We start from the raw sequence: 10,741 nt of genomic DNA, 5'->3' as shown, positions 1-10,741 counted from the left end.
AGTGAGGCAATCCAGCTCAACAGACTCGAGTTTAAATACCAGGTGGGAAAACACAACGGCACTTCATTGGAGTCTTCACTGATGATGTTACCCAGCAGGGTAATGAAACGTCTGCGGAACAACAAACCAGCTCAGTGAAACAACCAACCTCAACACCCACAATCCAAGCTACAATTCTACTCCAAAACCTTAGATACCCACAGTGTTGTTTGGAAGGGAATGCCAGGATTCTGATTCACTGACAGTAAAGGAACGGTGATATTGTCCCAAGTCAGGTTGGTGCATTATTTGAAGGGAAACATGTGGGTGACATTTCCCATGCATCTGCTGCCCTTGGACTTTCAGGAAGTAAAGTCACAGATTCAGAAGGATCTGCCTAACCAGCCTTGGTGTGTTGTTGCAATACACATTAGTAGACACTGTTGCCACTGCACATTAGTGATACAGGGAACAAATGTTCAAGGTGCAAATTAAGTGACATGCTTTGCTCTAGATGCTGTCAAGTTCCTTGATTGTTAGTGGAGCTGCACCCATTCAAGCAAATGGATATTTTCCATTACAGTCCTGACCTGTACCTTGTAGATGACATGAGAGAGTAGGAAGTGAATTACTAGTCATGGAGTTCCTAGCAACTGACCTGCTGTTGTAGCCACAATATTAAATGGTCCAGTTCTGTTTCTGGATCAGTGGTAACTCCCAATATATTGACAGTGGTGGATTCGGCATGGTAATATTAATGAATATCATTGAGCTATGGTTAAATTCTCTCTTGGTGGAGATGGTCTTTGCCTTTGAAACAAATGTAACTTTTTATTTGTCAGCCCAAGCCTATACTTTGTTCAGATCTTGCTGCATGTGGGTATGCAATACTTAAGTATCTGGGGGTGTCAAGAACGGTGCCTAACATTACGCAATCACCAATGAACATCCCTGCTTCTGACCTTATAAGAAAGGGAAGGTCTTTGATGTAACAAATGAAAGTGGTTGGGTCTAGGATGCTATCTTGAGAAACTCCTGCCATGATATCCTAGGGTTAAGATGATTGATCTACAACAACAACCATCCTCCTTTGCAGCAGATACGACTCCAACTAACTGAGAGTGTCTCTCGATTTCCACTGACTCCAGTTTTGCCAGAGTTTGTTAAGACCACACTCAGTCAAATGCTGTCTTGATTTTTAATGAGGTGTCTCTCATTTCATCTCTGAAGTTCAGATGCTTTGCCATATTTTGAACATGGTTGAAATGAGCTCAGGAGTAGTGTGGCCCTGGTAGAACCAAAATTGAGCATGACCAAGCAGATTATCGTGCAGCAAGGGTCGCTTGATAGCACTGTTGATGATTCCTTTCAATCACTTTGTTAATCAACAGTAGACTGTTTGGGTGATAGTTGGCCATGTTTGATTTATCCTGATTTCTGTGGACCAGACATATTTTACGGACCAGATCAAATTTTTTTCAGAACATAACCTTGACCCTAACTTTTTCTTATTTTAAATGCAGTGTAAGGCGTCATGCTCCGGATGCAATTGATTGGTCAAACTACTTGATTTTAAGCAAAACACTTTGTTTTTACACTACAATTAAAATACAGACAAAAGAAAAGTAAAATAATTGGCTCAACTATAACTCTATTGAAATACTACTAATTAACTGCGCCAATACAGTAACATTGCATAAAGACAGCCTCAGCAAAGGCAAATTCAGTAGAACAGATTGTCTCAAAAACAGTTGTAGCAGCAGGAGCAGAACCATAGCTTTTAGCTGCAATAGAGAGAGGACTAAGAGCTTCCACATTCAGCTTCCGAATCCTAGCAACTGCTGATAGGTGAAACTAAAAATGCTGGTTCTGTGGGAGCTTGACCCCACTAATTCAGGCTGCTTCTATTATTCCAGCTTAAAAACAAAACCACAAGGCTTCACAAGTTGTTTATTGGCTTTGAGCAGACTGTTTAACACTTCTGCCTCAACCTTTCTTCATTGAAAAAAACAGGACAAAATGCACCTTTTAAAGCTACAGTATAATCACAATTGGGCAGTTTTTTAAGTTTCCATATAGATTACAGTTTTGTACCTGTACTGGAACAGCTTAGATAGAGGCACAACTAGTTCTGAAACAGCCATCTTCAATATTATTGTCAGGGCCCACAGCTTTTGCAATATTGAGTACCTTCAGCTGTTTTTCGATATCACGTGGAGTGAATTGAATTGGCTGATGATTGGCATTTGTAGCACTGGAGATGTCAAGTTAAATCGTCAACTCGACTCTTTTGTCTGAAGGTGGATACAAATACTATGCTTTTTTTTTGCACTGGTGTGCTAGGCTTCCCCGGTGGCAATGGTGATGTATGTAGTGCCTTCTCATGCTGTTAGTTGGCTTATTGTCCACTACCATTTAAGGCTGGATGTGACAGGACAGCAAAGCTTAGATCTGGTCTGTGGGCTGTGGGATCACTTAGCCCTATCTGTTGAACACTGCTTCCAAAATTTGGCATGCAAGTAGTCCTGTGCTGTAGCTTCAATAGCTTCACACCACATTTTAGACATACCAGGAGCTGCTACTGCACCTTTCATTAAACCAGGGTTGATCCTCCAGCTTGGTGGTAATGGTATAACTGGGAATATGCCAGACCATGAGGTTGCAGGTTGGATTAAGCACAATTCTGCTGCTGCTAGTTAGATTACCTACAGTGTGGAAACAGGCCCTTTGGCCCAATAAGTCCACACCGCCCCTTGAAGCATCCCACCCAGACCCATCGCCTTATAACTAACACACCCCTGAACACTACGGGCAAATTAGCTCGCCAATCCACCTAGCCTGCACATCTTTGGGCTGTGGGAGGAAACCGGCGCACCCGGAGGAAACCCACGCAGACATGGAGAGAACATGCAAACTCCACACAGACAGTCGCCCGAGACTGGAATTGAACCCAGGTCCCTGGTGCTGTGAGGCTGCAGTGCTAACCACTGAGCCACCGTGTCGCCCAATAGTCCACGGGATCTCATAAATTCCAAATTTTCAGCTGTTAGATTGGCTTGATGTATAATTTGTTTAACATGGCAACAGTGCCAAAAATCACAATGACTGTGTGTTGGTCACTTCCACGGATATTGTCATCCACAGATGCATCAGCGACAGACAGATTGGTGAATACGAAGTAAGCTTGTCTCCCCTATTAGATCCCTGGCAGTTTGTTGCAAATCCAGTCCAGCAGGCATAACTATTAGGATTCAGCCAGCTTGATAAATAATAATGACTGCTATGCCCTAAACCAAGATTGGCTTCGGAGGCCCCCATCCATTGTACATGCTGTGTCCTTGCTTTTTCCAAATGAGGTTCAACACAGAAGCATACTAATTTCTCAGCCCAAGTTGGCATCAGGTGGCAATCAGAATGAGATTTCCTTTCTCATACTTAACTGATGCCCAATGTTGAGGACATCAAGGCCAACTCCCTGCAACTAATGTATCACTATAACCACCACCTCTGGTGGGTCTCTCTTACCAGTCGGGCAGGGAATACCCAAGAAATTCAAGAATGATGTCTCAATGATATACCTAACATAGGTGGTTGATTGGCTAGTCTGAGGGGCAGCTTTTTTTGACACAAGCTCTCGGATACTAGTAAGGACTTTGCAGGAACAATTGGGCCAGGTTTGCCATTGCCATTTTCAGAGCCTAGGTCAATTGCAGGTACTGTATTCGGGTTCATTTCTTTCCGACTTTGTTGCTAGACCATTTTAAAGGGCAGTTAAGGACCAAGCACATTATTGCAAATTTGGATTCACATGTAGACCAGAGCAAGTGCCGTCAACAGATTTCATTCTTTCAAAGACATTAGTGAATCAGCTAGGTTTTTGCAACTATTGACCTGGTTGATTAATTCCAGATTTTTATTGAATTCAGGTTTTATCATCTGCCACGCATTATTCATCAGTGGCATGACCGCTAAGCCACAACCTCCATATATGATTTTCAGACTATAAAGTAAAACTATACGTCTTGAGGTGATTTTCAGAGCAAAGAACAAGAAGGGTTGTCTTGAGGCAATTCAAGGCACTGAGGAAAGTGGCCTCGGCTTCCAGTACATCCAAGGCATGCAGAATTTCCATGCTCCACTGGTTCTCCGTCTCACCCTACCACAATATTTAAACTATGCCATTCATTGGTAACATATACAAATTAAACTGAGAAAAGTAGCATTTCTCATGGTTTGATTCAATGAAGTGTTTGATTCAATGAAAAGTAATTCCATTACTTTCCAAGTATGGAAAGTCCCAGCCTCTCATCCGCCATACACTGATGCAAATACAATCAGTTGTTCCATCAGCCCAGGCAGGGATTTAGGATTCTTGAAGTGTAGACCTCCTTCTGCTTGTGCATCAATGATTTCTTGTGTTACATTCTCCAAGTCACTGGGAGGAAATATCCTGCTTAGTGGAGTTGCTTTAATTTTTTTTCTATTCAACAACACCACAGATAATTTGATGTTATGCTTGAGTAAATCAGAGTGGCAATAAGGCCAAGGTCTGGTCTTCCTCAGTCTTTGGGCATTTTGTGAAAGTTCTTTTGGCCACCTCCATGTGTCTTTTTACAAACTTGTGTCCCATTGGATAAGCCAACAGTGAGGTGATGATGTTGAACCATGCAGTTTGTAAAAATTCCTAAGCACTCTGAAGGTAAATTGCAATGCATTGTCATACATTGCTCTTTCAGGAATCCTTACTCTATGAATAAAACTCATTCTGCTGAGACGATTGTGGTGGCTCTTAAAATCTCAAATTTTGGAATTTAATCTTTGAATAGAAATCTCTAACTATAAACACCATTCTTGATTTATGAATAAATCGATTACTGCATTATCTCGTTTTATGGTGGTACTTTAGTGGCTAGTTAGTTAAGGGGGAAGGGACAGAAGGTGAAATTCAGGCCATAATCAGATCTATTATGATCTTATGAATGGCACAGCAGGGTCAATAGGTCAAATGGCCTCACTCTATGATTTATGGACCATAAAGCAGAGAATAGGCTCCTTGATCCATCAAGTCTGCTCCAAAAAAAAACCACTGTAAATCTACACATGCCCCACTTCCCAGCACTTGGCCCACAACCTTGAATGTTGTGAAATTTCAAGTGCTTATCCAAGTACTTTTTAAAAGTTGTAAGATTTCCCAGCTCAGTTACCCTCCCAGATAATGCATTCCAAATTTTGCTGCTAGAAGCTGTGTATTTATGGCACAGTTGATATTCATTTTCACATTACTTGATAGGCTTTTCTCTGCCAGTTGAATTTTCACTATTTTTCTGCCCATTAATTAAACTTGTTGAGTTTCTTTTTATTCACAGGCTCATTAGCTCCATTTTACAGCTTCTGATTTCCACAAATTACATATATTCACATGTTAAACTCAAACAAGTGTATTGTTTGTAGCTTTGTATGTACTTGGTTGACTGATACATTGGGCTACAGCAGTCACTGGAATCAGGGAGAATCCCACAGGACTGGAAAATGGCAAACATAACACCCCTGTTCAGGAAGGGAGAGAGGCAGAAAACAGAAAACTACAGGCCAGTTAAAAAAAATAAAGTTGTTGGAAAATCTCTGCAAGTCTGGCAGCATCTGTAAAGGAAAATCAGAGCTAACATTTAAGATCTGCTGACTCTTCCTCAGTTCTGAGGAAGAATCACCTGACTGGGGACCCGGCTTCAAATCCTACCATGCCACTCAGAGGCACCAATGGCCACAAAGTCTCAAAGAAATGAAACGGGGCAGGATCACCTGGCATCAAAATAGGCACTGAAAAAGACAACAGCAGAAACAGCCCTGTTGATCCTTCAAAGTCCTCCTCACTAACAACTGGGGGTTATTGCCAAAATTGGGACATCTGTCTCACAGACTAGTTAAGCAACAGCCTGACATAGTCATACTCACAGGATTATACCTTACAATGTCCCAGACACCACCATCACCATCACCATCCCTGGATATATTCAAGTTTCACCGGCAGGACAGACCCAGCAGAGATGGCAGCACAGTGGTATACAGTCGGGAGGGTGTTGCTCTAGGAGTCCTCAACATTGACTCCGGACTCCATGAAGTCTCATGGGTTCAGGTTAAACGTCGGCAAGGAAAGTTCCTGATGATTACCACATACTGTCCTCTCTCAGCTGATGAGTCAGTACACCTCAATGTTGAATAACACTTAAGAGGAAGCACTGAGGATGGCAAGGGCACAAATGTACTCTGGGTGGGGGATTTCAATGCCCGCCACCAACAGTGGCTCAGCAACAACACTACTAATCGAGCTGGTTGGGTCCTAAAGGACACAGCTGCTAGACTGGGTCTGTGGCAGGTGGTAAGGAAACCAGCAAGAGGAAAAACATACTTGACCTCATCCTAACCAATCTGTCAGCTGTAGTAGCATCTGTCCATGTCAGTATCAGTAAGAGTGGCCTTTGCACAGTCCTTGTGGAGATGAAGTGCCACCTTCACATTGAGAACAACCTCCACTGTGTTGTGTGGTACTATCACTGTGTTAAATGAGACAGATTTCACACAGATCCAACAACTCAAGACTGGGCATCCATGAGGCGCTGTGGGCCATCAACAGCAACAGAATTGTACTCCAGCACAATCTGTAAGCTCATGGTCCAGCATATCCCCCACTCAACCATTACCATCAAGCCAGGGGATCAATCCTGGTTCAATGGAGAGTGCAAGGGGGCATGCCAGGAGCAGCACCATGCATACCTGAAGATGAGGTATCAACCTGGTGACGTCAGCAAACAGTACTACTTGCACGTCAAACAGCACAGGCAGCAAGTGATAGACAGAGCTAAGGGTTCCCACAACCAACGGATCAGATCTAAACTCTGCTGTCTTGCCCATTCCAGTTGTGAATAGTGGTGGACAATTAAGCAACTCACTGGTGGAGGAGGTTCCACAAATATCCCCATCCTCAATGATGGAAGAGCCCAGCACATCAGTGAAAAAGATAAGCCTTAAGCATTTGCAGCAATCTTCAGCCAGAAGGTCCATTTCGGCCTTCTCCAGTGGTCCCCAGCAATATAGATACCAGTCTTCAGCCAATTCGATTCATTCCACGTGATATCAAGAAATGGTTGGAGACATTGGATATAGGCCCTGACAACATTCCGGAAATAGTACTGAAGACTTGTGCTCCAGAACCTGCTGCAGCCCCTAGCCAAGCTGTTCCAGTACAGTTACAACACTGGTATCTACCCAATAATGTGGAAAATTGGCCAACTATGTCCTGTACACAAACAGCAGGACGAATCCAACCCGTCCAGTTACCGCCCCATCAGTCTATTCTCAATCATCAGGAAGGTGCCATCAACAGTGCTATTGAGCAGCACCTGCTCAGAAATAACCTGCTCAGTGATGCCCAGTTTTGGCTCCACCAGGGTCACTCAGCTCCTGATCTCATTAGAGCCTTGGTTCAAACATGGACAAAACAGCTGAATTCCAGAGGTACGGTGAGAATGACAGCCCTGTATATCAAGGCTGCATTCAACCGAGTGTATGGCATCAAGGAGGCCTAGCAAAATTGGAATCAATGGTATTAGGGGGCAAACTCTCCAGCACTTGGAGTCATACCTGACACATAGGAAGATGGTCATGTTTGTTGGCAATCAATCATCTCAGCTCCAGGAGTTCCTCAGGGTACTGTCCTAGGCCCAATCATCATCAGCTGCTTCAACAATGACCATCCCTCAATTATAAGGTCAGAAATGGGGTTGTTCGCCGAAGATTGCACAACATTCAGCACCATTGGTGACTCCTCAGATACTGAAGCAGTCCATGTTCACCTGCAACAAGATCTGGACAATATCCAGGCTTGAGGTGACAAGTGGAAAATGACATTCGCACTACAAAAATGCCAGGCTGTGACCATCACAAATAAGAGACAATCTAACCACCGTCCCTCAACATTCAATAGTGTTACCCTCACTGAATCCCCCACTATGAACATCCTGGGGGTTATCATTGATCAGAAACTCAACTGGACTCAACACATTAACACAGTGGGTACAAGAGCAGGCCAGAAGCTAGGAATACTGCAGTGAGTAACTCATCTCCTGACTCCTCAAAGCCTGTCCACCATCTACAAAGGCACAAGTCAGAAGTGTAATGGAATACTCCCCACTTTCCTAGATGACTGCAGCCCCAACACTCAAGAAGCCTGACACCACTCAGGACAAAGCAGCCCAATTGATTAGCACTACATCCACAAGTACTCACTCTCTCCACCACTGATGCTCAGTAGCAAACTGCGTTGCAGAAATTCAAAGATCCTCAGACAGCACCTTCCAAATCCACGACCACTTCCATCTGGAAGGAGAAGGGCATCAGACATATGGGAACCCCACCAGCTCCAAGATCCTCTCCAAGTTATTCACCATCCTGACTTGGAAATATATCGCCATGCCTTCACTGTCGCTGGGTCAACATCCTGGAATTCCCTTCCTAATAGCATTGTGGGTCAACCCACAGCAGGATGACTACAGCAGTTCAAGAATGCAGCTCACCATCTTCTTCTCAAGGGCAAGTAGGGATGGGCAAGAAATGCTGGCCAGCCAACAACGCCCACATCTCACAAATGAATTTAACACCTGAAACGTTAACTGTGATTTCTCTTTACAGATTCTGCCAAACCTGGTGAGCTTTTCCAGCAACTTCTGCTTTCATTCGTGACTTAGAGCATCCACGATTCTTTTGGTTTTTACAGGCCAGTTAGCCTGACCTCAGATGTTGGTAAGATTTTAGAGTCCATTCTGAGGGATGAGATTGTGGAATACTTAGAAGCGCATGGTAAAATAGGGCCAAGTCAGCACTGCTTTTTCAAAGGAAATTTACACCTGACAAATCTGTTAGAATTCTTTGAGGAGGTAATGAGCAAGTTAGACAAAGAAAAGCTAGTGAATATAGAGTCAAAGAGATGTACAGCCGTGAAACAGACAATTCAGTCCAATTTGTCCATGCTGGCCAGAGATTCTGAATAAATCTAGTCCAATTTGACAGCATTTGGCCCATATCCCTCTAAACCCTTCCTATACATATACCCATCCAGGTGCCTTTTAAATGTTGTAATTGTATCAGCCTCCACCACTTCCTCTGGCAGTTCATTTCATACATACACCACCCTCTGTATGAGAAGGTTGCTGCTTAGGTCCCTTTTAAACCTTTCCCCTCTCACCTTGAACCTAAGACCACTAGTTTTGGACTCCCCTACCCCGGGGAAAATGATCCATGTGGATTTCTAGAAGGCCTTTAACAAGGTACCAAATGAAATGAGAGAACACCGCAAGGTGTTAGGGGCAGGATACTGGTATGGATAGAAGATTGGCTGACTGGACAAACACAGAGAGTGGGGATAAAATGGGCGTTTTCAGGAAGGTAACTGGTGAATAGTCGATTTCTGCAGGAATTCGTACTGGGACCACAACTATTCACATTATACACGAACAATGAGGACGAAGGAACCGAGGACATTGTTGTAGGTAACATTAAAGATAGTTGGAGGAATAGGTGCTATTGAGAAAGCGGGAGACTGTAGAAGGTCTTTGGAAAGCTTGGGCAGTGGGCAAAGAAGCGGCAGATGTGGGCAAGTGTGAGGTTATGCACTTTAGTGGGAAGAATAGAGGCATAGATTATTTTCTAAATGGAGAAAGAATTTGGAATTCTGAAGCACAAAAGGGCTCAAAAGTCCCAGTTTAGGACTTTCTTAAGATTAGCATGCAAGTTCAGTTGGCATTTAGGAAGGCAAATATACTGTCAGTAATCATTTTAAGAGGGCTAGAATAAAGAGTGGGATGTACTGTTGAGGTTATATAAGACTGTGTCCAACTGCATTTAGAATATCGTGAGCAGTTTGGGCCCCTTATCTAAGGAAGGCTACACTGGTACTGGAGGGGTTCCAAAGGAGGGTTACTAGAATGATCCTGGAGATGAAGGTCTTGTCATGAAGAGTGGTCATCGACTTTGGGTATGTGATAGTAGGCTCTCATTGAAATTTACAGAACACTGAGAGGCCTGTATAGTGAGGATATGGAGAAGATATTTCCATGAGGAGAAGAGATTAGAATCCAAGAGCACAACCTCAGAGTGAAAGGACAGCCCTTTAAAACTGAGATTAGGAAGAATTTCTTCAGGGAACTCATTGCTGCAGAAGGCTGTGGAGGCCAAGCCATTACTGAATTTATGGCAGAGATCAATAAGCTCTTGATTGGAAAGGGTATCAAGGATTATAGGGAGAATGACGTTGAGAAACATATCAGCCATGATTGAATGGCGGTGCAGACTCAAATGAGCCGAATGGCCTAAGGCTAACATATAGTCTTAATATGTCACTCAGACAATATATTTATATAACAATTAATGCCTAGCTATTTAAAATAATAACAAACATTATCTTTTAGCCACAACTAATAGAGAATTTAAGGAAAAAAAGAATCTTATGAGCTCCAGTAACGATACTATCCACATTATTCATACATACCTGACCCGATGGAGATTATCAACACCTTCTCTTTGTATTGAAGATGGAAACCTGCACGCGCAAGGTCTTCAGGTGTGGATCTCCAGGTGAGATGGGGGTATTGCTGAACTACAGATCCCAGCATCCATAACGCAGCGTGGTGCAGGTTGGGAGGTGGTCTGATCATTGCGTTATGGGTGTTGTGCCCGCGGGTCAGAGGACTACAGGTCCCAGAATCCCTTG

The sequence above is a fragment of the Stegostoma tigrinum genome, chromosome 14 (assembly GCF_030684315.1).
Source record: "Stegostoma tigrinum isolate sSteTig4 chromosome 14, sSteTig4.hap1, whole genome shotgun sequence".
In the NCBI taxonomy this organism is placed as follows: Eukaryota; Metazoa; Chordata; class Chondrichthyes; order Orectolobiformes; family Stegostomatidae; genus Stegostoma; species Stegostoma tigrinum.
The sequence above is the reverse complement of the archived record's forward strand: the minus strand, read 5'-3'. Positions refer to the sequence as shown.